Genomic DNA, 13,897 nt, shown 5'->3' on the forward strand with positions numbered 1-13,897 from the left:
GGGAGACATTTGCAGTACTAATAATTCATACTACAGTTAAATTTGTATAAATGTAGGCTTAATGAATATACATGAAGGGCAATGCAAATTCCTTGTACGAATGACTTGAAACTTTTCTAGGTTAACATTTTATGCTTTATTTTAAAAATATATTTATAACTATGTCTTTCATTTGAAAAAACATTTTTGAAGTTTTGCCTATACTTGAAAGTTTTTGATATAAAATTTTGATATATATTATAGTTTTATTTTGTCTTCCTGTTTTAATGGGTACTTTTTCTAGTATTTCAAAGGAAAATTAGCTGAGGAGATATAAAAATAATTGGTTTGAGTTTTTTATATTTAATTTATAATTTCAATACAGCTATACTAAAATTTTTAGTATTGCAATGCAATCACATACAAATTCTATTTACTTAGAAAATGAGTGTCAAACTAGAATGCAGATTATAAAAAAATATTAATTATAATAACACAATTACTAAATTTTGCTGAACTAAAGGCAAAAAAACTATGAAATACACATATAATAAATTAAAAGTGCTTTTTGTCTTTAGTTTATTACTAATGTAAATATTGCCAGTCCATTATCAGAATATATGGGCTTGCATGATAATAACTGAATTCAGTTACTTAGGTTTTTGTAGATTTATGGTCATTTATCTACTATAGTTTTACAGCTATTATTTATATAAAGGAATATATATCCAGATAGGATGGAAAAATGTTTTATTTCATAGAGTTTAAGCATAATTTAAAATCTCCTAAATATTAAAAGTCCTAAGTGGTAACTGGGCCTTGGTTTGGACTGTGGCTCAGATTCTCACAACTTGGGGTGCATGCCGCTGACAGGAACTGCTTGAGGAAGTAGTTATGGTGGGGAGAAGCTGGCTTTCTTTAGAGAGGGACAGTTGAAATGACAGCAACTCCATGCACAAAGGCAAATTGCAAAACCAAGAAGGGACTATTTGAAGGCTAAAGGGACAGTCATCCCCTGAGGGATTGTGTTCAGTAGGGCCACACTGACCACCTGTTTTAGAAAAATCTCTAGTAATTCCAGCACTCCAGAGGCAGAGACAGGAGTTTAAGGTCAGGCTTGGCTACACATCAACTTCAAGAGCAATCTGAGTTACATAGTGAAACCCTGTCTCAAGAAACCAAGGATTGGGGCTGTACTTCAGGGGTAGAGTTTGCCTAGCAGGTGCAAGACTCTGGATTTGATCCTCTGTACTACAAGAAAGAAAGGTAGGGAGGAGAGAAGAAGGAGAGGAGGAGGAGGAGAAGGATCAGGAGGAGGAGGGGGAGGAGGGGGAGGAGGGGGAGGAGGGGGAGGAGGAGCAGGAGGAAAGAAGGGAAGGGACAGATGGGAAGGGATGGGAAGAGAAGGGAAGGGAAGAGGAAAAAATCCTTTGGACCAAATGTGATTTGAGGGAATTATGGCTAAAGAGGCATGGAGAACAGTTGGGGAATTGTAATAAATCAGGAGAGAAAGGATTGGCACCTGCTATGGTTTGCATGTGTCCCTCAAAGTTCATGTGTTGGATACTTAATGTGCAAGTTCGCGTTAATGGTATTTGAAGGTGGGGCCTTTGGGAGTGATTAGATGAGATCTTGAAGATGGGGCCTCATGGTGGCATTAGCAGCTTGAAGGGAGAGTGAAGAGAGACCTGAGTGAGCATGCTAGCTTTGTCTCTCCATGTGATGCCATCTGCCATGTTGTGATGCAGTAAGAAGGCCCTTGCAAATGCCCAGCCGATGCTGGCACTATGCACTTGGACTTCCCAGCTGCCAGAACTGTGAGTCAAATAAACTTCTCTATAAATTTCAAAGTCTCAGTTTCTTTGTTATAGCAATAGAAATGGGATAAGATAAAATTCCAACTAACATCACTCAGCAGAGGCACTGGATATGGGGGGGGATAGTGGATTTAAGCAGTGATTCTACACAGCTTAGAAACTCTTGACCGAAGCCCCATGCTGGTGGTTCACACTTGGAATCCTAGTCACTTGGCAGGCTGAAATCAGGAGGATTGCAGTTCGAAGCCAGTCTGGGAAAATAGTCAGCAAAACCCCCATTCCAAACTAACCAGAGAAAAATGGGCTGGAAGTGTGGCTCAAGCAGTAGAGCACCTGCTTTGCAAGTGTGAAGCCCTGAGTTCGAACCCCAGTTCCACCAAAAATAAAGAAATGCTTGACTGACAAGTTCAGCCCTCGGTGCTCTGGGACTACACTGGTGGAGGCATTAATATTCCAATTCTTTTGAAAGTTCGACTTGACCGTGGGTTTTGCCACTACTGCATACAATTTATGTATTTCATTGGGGTAGATGAAAGCTGATAGGTGATGTGATGATATTTTATGGGGCAAAACAAAAGTCTGAAACAGCCTTTTCTTCCCTCCAAGGAAGTAGAGCTCCTGGAATAATATTTCTGAGACCTTATGAACACAGGCTTAAAGTAAGTGGAAACTCAGTGTTTTGTTTTTATATAAACATGTATGTTTTATTCCAAATAACTTGGAATAAAATAATGACCTTCAAGACACTTCATTCAAGGCTCCTTACCAGGGATGTCTTTGGTGACTTTATGGTTATTCTCTGTAGCAATAGAGACCACACACTCAGAGAAACCATGGTAATCTCTGTAAAAGGATGTTAGGGGAACTTTATTATTGGTTTTGAGCTTGAACAGAGGGCTTAAGAAGAGTTCAAGGAAGCAGAGACATACTCTGCATGAAGCACTGTCAAAAAGCAGAGGTAACCTATGATTGAGCTGGGTGTCTTCATGAATTTTTCCTAAAACCAGAAAAAAAATGGAGGTCAGAACCAGAATTGGCAAAGGAGAGGCAGTGACGTCAGTGATCCAGGAGAGGAGATATTTGGCCATGGTCATGGTTGCGTAGCAACCTTGGTTTTGTCTGTGTTCCCAGATGATCACAGCCTGGACTTTGTTTTAATTGGCTTGTGTGAAGGGGATGATTCAGTTCAGCAGGAGAACATTGAAGGATGTCACTGAGTGTTACACCAGCTATTGGCCACTGGGGCTGCTTTCTGTCTTTGTCCTGGGCCCTGTGTGAGTGGTGGGAAGGGAGATAAGGGCTTTTATGTTGAATGTTGAAGGGCAGAGAAAGTGAGAAGCAGAGATCAGACCTTATGCCCCGGATAACAGTGTAGCCCCTTTTTGGGTGCCTGAGCAGCTGCAGGGCCTTCTTCAAGCTCCCAGGAACTACTGTATCCATCTTAACTGGTGATTTGCCCTGTCCTCACTAACCAGGCACTAGATGACAGGAATCAGCTCACTTCTCAGGGATGAAAACTGGCTACCAGTGCTGGGCCTTTGGTCAACCTCAGACTCTGCAGCCAGACAACCAGGGTTTGAATCCAGTCTCTACCATTCACTGCCTAGCTTTGTCCCCCTCTAGCAAGAGTACAGACTTTGTAGGATTTGTAAAGATTAGACTTCCAACCCGGGAAGTTCCCAGAAGAGTGTCAGGAGCGTTGTTACCTGTTTAGCTACTTCACAACGTTCTTCTCCCTCAGAGTGCTCTCCACCCCCAACCACACACACACAATCCCAGAATCCCTGGACCCCTGCAGGATGGCAAGGAAAAGTCCCTTCTATCCTTTGTTAGACAAACCCAGATAGAGCTCTTGGGGCAGGTGGTGAGTAGGCAACTATTCCAGAGCAGAAGCTGTGGCACCTGAATTGGTCCTTCCTGCCCCCCAGACCCTGCATGTGACTGTGAAGGCAGTGTCATGGAGCCACGTGCAGATGAAGTGCCATTTTTCCAGGCCTCTTTCAAATGAACACTTTCACACACAATAGATCCTAAATAAAGCCTACAAAAGTACCACAATTTTCTCACTTTAAGAAGGGTCAGCTTGTAATTACAGGGAGGGGCCGTGCACAGTGAACATTAATGCTGTAAATCACAAGGATGGGCTTGGCATGCAGCAAGTCTCTTACTCAAGAGTGTTTAATGTCTTCCTCTGTCACTGCTGAATTTGTTATTTACTCTTTGCCAGTGCTTTGGCTTCTGCTCTTCTACCGGCCATAAAAATAATAGCCAATGTTTGCGCAAAATGGCAAATCAGAGAAGGCAAATATTATACCTGTGGATAACAAAAACACCTGCACTCCTTTTGATCTCTTATCACAAGTTTATTTGGATGTGTAAGAGTAAGAGGATTTAGTTCTGTTTCCTTATCAGGGCAAATCTTACAAGCAAGTGGGAGATAGGAAAGCAGGAAGCATGATTTCAGGGGAGCAGAGAAGGGTCTCTGTCCCCTTGTCACACCACAAATTCCATCTCCTCCTTTGGTCTGTTGTGAGATTTCAAATGCTACTCTTTGGGAATATTCATGTTTCAAGGCATGGCAAGAGTTTATGTTAGTGGAATAAACCTCCAATTGTATAATTTGACATCAGTTTGTCATAGAGGTATAGTCTTCCTTTAGTATTCAAAGGGGATTGGTTTCAGGTCCTCCTCAGATGCAAAAATACAAGAATGCACGAGTCATGTATATAAAATGGTGTAGGATTGCATCTAACCTACACGTGTCATCCCATGCACGAGTCATCTCTAGATTACTTATAATACTTAATACAATTTACGTAAATGTTATGTAAATAGCTGTGAAATTGTATTGTGTGAGAATAACAAAAAATGTTTGCACATTGGCAGTACACAATTTTTTCCAAATATTTCCAATCTGCAGTTGGATGGATATAGGACCCACAGATACAGAAAGAATGCATTTGCTTCAGCATGGTAGACTGACATCAGAGGACATTGTGCTATAATTTGCTGACCATGTGAAAATAGGTAAAAGCCTGCTTGAATCCTAATTATGTAGACAATTCCTTTGAGACCGTGTGGCCAACTATGACCACTATGTTCTGCTTTGGCTGAGTTGCTACCTTTGATCCCACCTCATGAGCAAAATGTTGCCAACATGGACCAGGATGAAAAGAACTTAATTAGCGGCTCAATGAAGGATCAATAATCTAACATCTCACCTCCTAAGTATCCATGCTAGCTCCTAGAAGTAAATTAACAAGTAGGTACAATCTCTAGGAGCTTACAGTTGGATTTTGTAAGACTGTGCTCTAATGGAGGCCATGCTCTGATCTTGGGAAAAGAATTTATAGACAAGGTGAAACAGTGATCACTGCTCAACCGCCATAGAAAGAAAAGAATAGAACAAGACAGAACCTACAAGGATGGAGTTGAGGAGATAGGACTGAGGTCAGGGGATTCTATCTTGTTATGTAGTCTGAAATACACCTTAGGGACTTCCTTTAAGATAGTGAGAGCTTGTGGTGTCTGGTAATGTGCAGCTTTTACTCCACATGCAATTCCTTGCCTTATTCCAGAGTGCACAGTGGCAGGAAGCAAGGTGACATCACAGTGGAACATGACATATTTCCAAGGCAGCTACTACATACATGTCTGGGAGCCAAATCTCTATAACCTACATTGTATTAATTGGTATACCGAATGTCAGAAATGGGTTCATATTGGTGAAAAGCACTGATCTGTTGACTGGCATGAAGGCTGAAATGGACTCTCATTGGTAAACTTCAAGTTTTCCTGGATATGTACATGTGCTGAAATAGCTTCATCCCGCACATCTTACATTTGCATAAGAAGATATAAAAACTCAGGAAAGCCTGTAGCCTGCATTCTTTGGCATAGCACCCAAGATCCCTAATGGTTCTTTGTGTGCCATTAGCTGGGAGGATTTCTCATCCAGAATGTTATCTTGGGAATGTTGTCATATTTAGTTCAAGAGAACATTTCATATAAGTAAGGCTAGAACACTTAAAAAGACTGAGAACCGGAGCTTCATTGAACTGATAGACCACTTTGTACAAATTATTTTGGCCTGTTCATTAATGTTTAATAAATGTCTTGCATGGGAGTCAACATTTATGATATGTTGTTTATAATCTGGAAATGAAACCGTGAATCAATAGCTACCCTTTACCTATCTCAATCATTTTTGGTAGCTACCAATCCCTACCAAACAAACAAAGCAGAGAGTTACATATAACCATTTTCCTCCTATTTAGGATATAACCTGAAATTATTTTCTAGAAGGATAATTATATTACACAATGTGTAAATAACCTTTCCAAATGTAAGAATCTGTAGGAATATTTTTCTATGGCTGTTGGGACAGGAAAACGATGACAGGATGAGGTAAACAGTGGCTTTGGGACCTTGAAGTGGAGATGGCATTAAAGATAAAAAGAGCCTTGGAGGAAGTCAGAGAAGCAGAATTTTGCTGTGGTTTTGCCACCAAAACAGTTATCTGTGATTGGGTTTTCCTTTGGGTTTCCTTATTCTCAGCTGTAAAATAAGGCAGATGAATAGCAAAATCTCAAAGGTTCCCTCTGATTCTCAAGTTCAATGGCTGTCATTTCCAGAAGCCACAGAGGACAAGCGCAAACAGTCCTTCCCTCTTCTTTGGCAAGTCACCAGGAAGGCCATTGCGTCCCAACAGAGTCACTTCCTGCCTGGAATTCAACTAACTGGCGCTGGTCTTAGATTAATAGTGCTCCTGTTTGATGCTTGAGGACAGTGGAAAATTCATCCTCACACGTCTTAGTTTGTGGACTTATCACATTTAAGTTAAATAATATTACATGTACTTATGGGGTATAGTGTAATGTGTTGATGTGATATATTTGTATATATTGAGGAATGAGTAAATCAAACTAATAAACATTCCTTACTTCACATGCTCATCAATTTTTGTAATAAGCACATTTAAAATCTATTTTTTTAGAAAATTTCGACATTTACATTAACTATAGTTATCATACTGTGCTTGCTTTTGTAAAAGTTTGCTCTCATGATTGCTCAGGGGACCCTTGAAGGTTACCTTAATCCCTTTGAGGGCACCCTCCCCCATGGGCCTAAGGACTGCCCACTTCTCACATTGTCACATTGGTGTCCAAGCTTCTAATACATGAATATTTGGGTGACACACTGAATCCATATCCAAAATATACCAGGTTTCAAATATTCAAGCTTAGTAGTGATGAATTTGAGTTTCTTTATTTCTGGTAATGGATATGAGTTCATGAAGCAGAATTTTGTTTTTCTCTCAGGGACAGGGAGCTGAGGAGAAGAGAAAGGTCATTTTGACTCATTGTACAGAACTGAGACTAAAGATGTGGGGAGAGAGCATGGAGGGTCCATGTGAACGTGAATGGGGTAATCAGCATCTGGACATCCAAACCTCACAGCACGTTTGGGAGTGGTAAGATGGAGATCAGGAAAGGAGGGACAGCGCCTATGTGATTACTCAGCAGGTTTTCTTAGTGGTGACTCCTCTTCCCACAGACCCTGTGTCTTTACAAAAGTCCGTGGTGAAGCCTGGACCTTGACTTCTCAGATTTAAGAGCAGAGAGCCACACTTGGCAAGGCAGGAGACTCTTTCATCCTGTCAGAATCAATTTTCATAAGGAAATATTATTTCTTTTCTGGTTTTGGTTCTCCTTTTGTGTATTAATGTTTGAAATTCCACAGCTGCAAAGTAGAGAACCCAAGCCCTTCCAGCCACAGGTAGTCCCATTTATAAGATGTACTCCACCCTGGCATTTATCCCCAGTGCCGGAGTTGGGGAGAGCATGCAAGTGCCAGGAACCAGTGGCCTCTACGGTCAAGGAGAAAACAAAAACAGAGATTGGCAGGCTGTCTGAGATTTACAAAAATTAAAATATGTTCTTTTGGGTTTCCATAGATTCAACCATTAAAGGAAAAGTGTTGGAAAGGCCCTGCTCTTTCAGAGGATGAGGACTTTCTCAGTATTTTGACTTTATTGTGGCTTGACAACTCCTGAGAGTCTCATCCATTCTTTAACTTCACTCCAGAGAGACAAACTTATTAATTCCATCATGACCAAATATTTCCATCAGGATAATAATGTTCATATCTCACAGCTAGGTTATCATACTTCTGGGAATTTATTCTAAGGAAATAATTCTAGGAAGGAAAATATGATATTACCTGTTCCTTGTAGCAAAATTATTTATAATTTCAGGACCACTGAGATCAACCGTAGTGCTACACAGAACAGAATAGTCCATAAACTATGCTACTTCTTCAATGGACCATTAAAATAGTCATTAGTAAATCTATGGAACAGTAAGAAGAGAGATTTAAGATTAAATTTTGGTGAGAAAACAAGAATACAAACTATTACTTATATTATGACTGCAACATTGAAAGATGTATTTTTAAGGACCAGTGTGAGAGAAGAATGCAAAAACAAAACCCCAAATGAACTGTCAGTAGTTTCTGGTGGAAGTTTGGTTGATCTTCCTTTGTTTTGATTCTCCCTGATGTGGTTACCATGCAGTCTAATTCTGGAACAGCTGGTCTGTACAGAAACAGTTGGGAATCCCTGGTCTCTGACAGCATTTCTAAGTGTGTTTCATGGTACACTAGTTAGGTCTAGAATGTTAAGGCATTCAATGAAAACAAAACAGAAAAAGCAGGCAGTTCTGAACAAATGAATTTTATACCCATTTGATCTCAAAATTGCCACTGTAGGGTTCCTTAGAGCCTTTGATATGCTGGTATAGAACGTGAGTATCCCAGGAGAGAGGTAAATATGCAGCCTGTGCAGGCGACATCAGGCCACAGAATCACATCTGTGATCACATCCACCCCCGCATGGGCATTCTGTATGACTGCATCCTGTGGAGCAAGTGGTGAATAATTTCTGTTTCTGACTCATACAGTCACCTTGCTCTGCCAAGAACTAAACAAGCACATCTCCAGTGCCCAGAGTGCAATGTGGAAGCTTAGCAATTTCTTTTCATCTTTCAAGGTCTCACTTAAGTGTTGCATCCTCTGTGAAAACCTCAACCCCAGGTGATCCGATCCTCCCTTCCACATGTTCCTCTTCCACTTTGCCTTTTCATAGCACCTTGTGTTCTTTGATAATTCCTAGTGGCTGACCATCAGCTGGAAAACAGCTGTGGTCCTCACTGTGCTTCAGCATCCACTGAGGACAATACAGAGACACAGCTCTGGTCAATCGGGGGGTAAGACTTTGGCATAATCTGGTTGTGGGCCACAGGGCTTCAAGATCACTCCTCAAGGCCAGAGCGAATTTTGTTCATCTTTGTATATTAGTGCCTGTCACTAGTGGGCCGACAAACTGTTGTTAAATAAATAAGCCATTGTATGAAAAAAAAAAACCCAAAACATATGGTCACTTTCCCTCCTAGTGAATTAGCACATTTTGGATAGTTAAATTCTTTAATCTGCAATTTTAATTATGGGAAGAGAGATACCAAAATACTCATGAGATGAGAGGAAAAAAGACATAAAAAGTCAGTAATGTGTGAGAGACAGGGAAGCCTAAGAGGTCTTCTTGTGTAAGATGTCCATTGTTCAAGATAAGCTTTTTGTTTGCTTCAATACAAGGCCTTGCCGTTGCTCTTGGACCATAAGGGCTCAGAACATCCCAGAGCATCCCTCAGCTTAACGAGCCCGGCCTTAAGCTGTGCTCAGCCTAGACTGAATGTTCAAAAAGAAGACAGATCAGAGCCTAGAGCAGGACAAGGTGAGCATGGTACTCACCTTGGCACCAAAAACCTCAGAAATCAAGATAAATAATATTTTATGCAATATTTTAAAAATCGAACTTAAAGTCACAAAGTCTCATCATTAACAAATATGAAACCAGATAAGGAGCTGCACTTCTGTAATCCCAGTACTTGGAAAGCTGAGGTAGGAGGATACTGAGTTTGTGTCCAGCCTGAGCTATATAGCAAGATCCTGCCTTAAAAAAAAACCCCACCCAACACATATCACCATTTTAAATAAAGACAGGATCAGTCACAGTGGTGTGTCTAGTTATACTGGAGCCTGAAACAAAAAGAAAAATCACTATTACTAACCTGTCTTTACTTAAAATTTTGGTATTATGTTCATCATTGATCCTTACATTCATTTAGATTTATATTACATTGAATAGAATTGATCAAAAATGTTATTTATCTTGATTATTGTAGTGTTAGGTCCTCCCTTGAATTTTGCTCACCCTAGTCCCAACTCTGAGATGGACACTTAGAAACTTCTCTGACTTTGGACTCCCAACTTTGCAGAGGATGCTCTCTTTGAGAACACCCACAACTTAATTCATTCTGAGGAAGAAAGCTAACCAGCAATTCCTTAAATGTTATGATAAAAACTAACATCTGTATTCACAGAATTTCTTACAGAAGAAAAAGATTATTTCCTGATAGATGGTATCAAGTTGATTGGAAGAGGATCCCCACTGTATTAACTGCTTGATCCAGAACACATGCAGCCCCAGTCTTGGAATTGTCTTAAGAGTGATGGGAATTGGGGGAGAAGATATTGACACATGGCAAGAAACACATCATGCATGTGCTCCACCATTGAGAGGAGCACAGGAAAGCAAGGAGCCCTTATTCTGAGAATCAGCGTCTTGGGCATAGAGCTTCAAATGTTTCTCCATGGTACGAGAATTTAACTCATAGCCCATGAATATTCATTATGGCGAGTACAAATTTTGACCATATAACCAAAAGTAAAGAGAAAAACACTGGTGCATGCAGTTACTACAGAGATTATTGTAAAGGGAAGTTTGGGAGGGTGGCCAAACATAGAAGCAGAACAAAGGATTCCTGAGACTATTTTATTGTGAAACCCTTTAGAATAAAATGAGCTGAGGTGGCACAAGAGATTTACAGGAATTCCTGAAGTATTCTTGCCAGGGAAGTTAAACAGGATGAAAGAGTTTGGGAGGCAGAATTGGCTGGTCTTAGAAAAGATTCAGAACAGCAGAGTCATCACTGAAAGTTCAAAGCAGACATAGGACATGGGAGACTCTGTGGGTGGGAGTCAGAGACGGAAGCTTGTGTCCATGACCTTGGGTGCTGTGCCAATCTTTTGAGAGGTCTCTGTCCACTCTCTGCTATAGCTGTGAGGTAAATGGCCAAAACAGAAACATTGTAACTCACTGGGCAATCATTCTCTTCTACTTAGAAACCCAGATTCTGTTTGGAGTAGAAAAAGATGCAGAAGAGGGGAAACCTTGCAACCCGGGGCTTGGGGACTTAGTGTTGTCTGGTTAGGGTGCCAGACATGAAAAGAGGATACAGAGCTCTGAATAGGGATGCTGGCAGGACAGAGCATCCAAAGTAGGAGCATTGTCCTGCTCTGAATGGGGATGCTGGCAGGACAGCTTTGGGCACAGAAAGAGCCTGCCAGGTCTTGTACGAAGAGTGCTCTTGGCTCCAAGCCCTGCCACCATAGGGAAGCTGAACATTTATCCTTGCCTCTCAAAAAACCTACTAATAACTCCAATTCAGTGTGAAAGTAAGTTCCCTAAGAAAGAAAGAAAAAAAATAAGATCTGTAATAGCAGAGAACTTGATGGGAACTGCGAGGAATTCACTTCATAGTTATACCTAAATGCATTGCTCATGGTGTACAAAAACAAAGGATAATATGCATGGCTACCATGCACTGCTTTGTGTACATAAACCATTTTGTCTTGGGGATCAGACTGAACAATTACTCAGGTTCCTTAAAGACATTGTTTCCTTCTTTCTGCCACCCCATCATGTCATTTGGGGGTAAAATTTTGAGGGTAGATGGCTTTGTGGGGAATGAAAGTTTTGCTAATGAAAGAACAGCAGGAAAACCATACCCAACAAATAGGGATGACACATCAGCTGGTGGCAGAATCCTTCCTGCTAAGGTGAGGAATGTTTTTGTAGCAGGATATTTTGATGGATTATTTGGTCCCAATGAGTGAGCACTCATGGGTGGCCTGGTCAGGCCAGGCAGACCAGAGGGAGCCGCATTGTTCTGCCTGGTACTGGAGAACACTGGTAAGTTTTAGGAAGTAGCCATGATGGATGAGATGCAGTGCTGGAGAAGAAAGATGAAAGGAGGCACTTACTTACAAGGAAGGTTGGAAACAGTGCGAGGGCCTTTGGACCTTGGGCAGAGAACCCGGCCAGGCAGAAACTCACTGTCCAATCGGATGCCAATGCTTTAAATTTAAAGTTATCTGCTGCACTTGGCAATGTTGTCATCTCTATCCTCTCTCTCATCCACTTGACCACCACTAAAAATCTCTCTTAATACAAATGGCTTTTTGGATGGTGTTTTGAAGGAAAAGCAAAACAAAGCCCAAAGGGGTCAGTATTCTGTGTTTGGGTTGACAGTGGGGTGAAGTAAAATGAATAGTCACAAAATTTGAGTTTCAGGAGAAATTGAGAATGCTACTGAAATGAAACATGGGAGCAAAATGTGGAGAAACCAAAGCCCTTGAAAGGTTAGATCAAAAAGAATTAACCTAGAAGGTAACACCCATGCACAGGAAATCAATGTGAGTCAATGCCCTGTATAGCTATCCTTTTCTCAACCAGCAAAAACCCTTGCCCCTTCCTGTTATTGCTTATACTCTCTCTACAACAAAATTAGAGATAAGGGCAAAATAGTTTCTGCTGGGTATTGGTGGGGGGGAGAGGGAGGGGGCGGAGTGGGTGGTAAGGGAGGGGGTGGGGGCAGGGGGGAGAAATGAACCAAGCCTTGTATGCACATATGAATAATAAAAGAAAAAGGAAAAAAAAAAAAAAGAAACTCCTTGAGCTTACAGCTGGTGGTGGGAACTGTTTCCCTGCTGTGTGAGAGTGGAGCGCTAGCCATTGCTCTTCAGTATGTAGTGAAAGGTGACCCTGTAAGGCTGGTAGAGATGAGGACTTAGAGGTGACTGACTTAGAAATGAAGGCTTAAATACCATCCTGAGCCACACAATAGCATAATAGAGTTTCTTTTCCCAGAGTAATAATAACGCACTTGAGAGAAGGCTTTTATATGAGTAAAGAGAACATTATTTCTGGATATTTAATGCAAAATTGCCATAGAATAAAATGATCATTAAATATGTAAATGCTGTTTACACATGCTTATTACTCCAATAACTCATCTCTTATATAATACAATCTCTGTGCCCTAATTTGTCACTTGGTCATGGGCTCCACAAATCAAAATCTGGGGCAACTTCTCACAAAGAAGCAAGTTGATGAAATGCACACACACATACAAATCTCCTTTCACTGCTAACAGTAGGTTTCTGCATTTGGCCTTGTTACTTCTGATCAAGGGAGGAAAGATGGAAATAAGCAGCCTACAAAGAATTGATGCAATGCCAAGTGGTAAAGGGTTATTTGGCCCAAACAGAAGTCCAAGTACCCAGTCTCAGGTAGAGACAAATGGTTTCCATAGTCTCTTTTAATGTAGTACTAAGAAGAAGATTAAGATATTAAAATTTTTTGACCTTTGTTAATCACGAATGAGCCAATTTTCTACTTTTTCATGAAGGCTATTTAGGTGAGGCTTATTATTTTAAAAAGAAAATACATTGAATCTGGAGAGCTCCCTCCCTATTCTGATCTCATTAATATGTTTTTTTTTTTCCAGTTTGACCAAAGAGACCATGTCTTGCTGCTCAAAGTGTAGTCTGGGGTTCTGCAGCATTTGCACCCTCAAAACTCCTTGGAAATATGTGCTCTCAAGGTTCTACCCAGGGATATGGAATCAGATCTGCATTTGAATAGATCTCCAGATGGATTGTATCTATGTTTACGGTTGTTTCATAAGTGTCCACTTTACAAGCCGGAAGTATATTTCCCAAAGGCCCCTTCCCATAGGATGGCAAATTAGAATTAATCCAAAGGGAAATTTGCATGAGATGTAGGAGGTATAAGTGAAGCAGCATCTCTTGCTCTCTGAAGGTCCTCATAGCTAAAAGAGACATGCAAATGTGTGCCCCTGAGTTTCAGTCTTCTCAGCCCTCTCCAACCCCATGCCCAGCTCTTCTTTCTGACCATCAAG

This window comes from Castor canadensis, chromosome 10 (assembly GCF_047511655.1).
Source record: "Castor canadensis chromosome 10, mCasCan1.hap1v2, whole genome shotgun sequence".
NCBI classification, from domain to species: domain Eukaryota; kingdom Metazoa; phylum Chordata; class Mammalia; order Rodentia; family Castoridae; genus Castor; species Castor canadensis.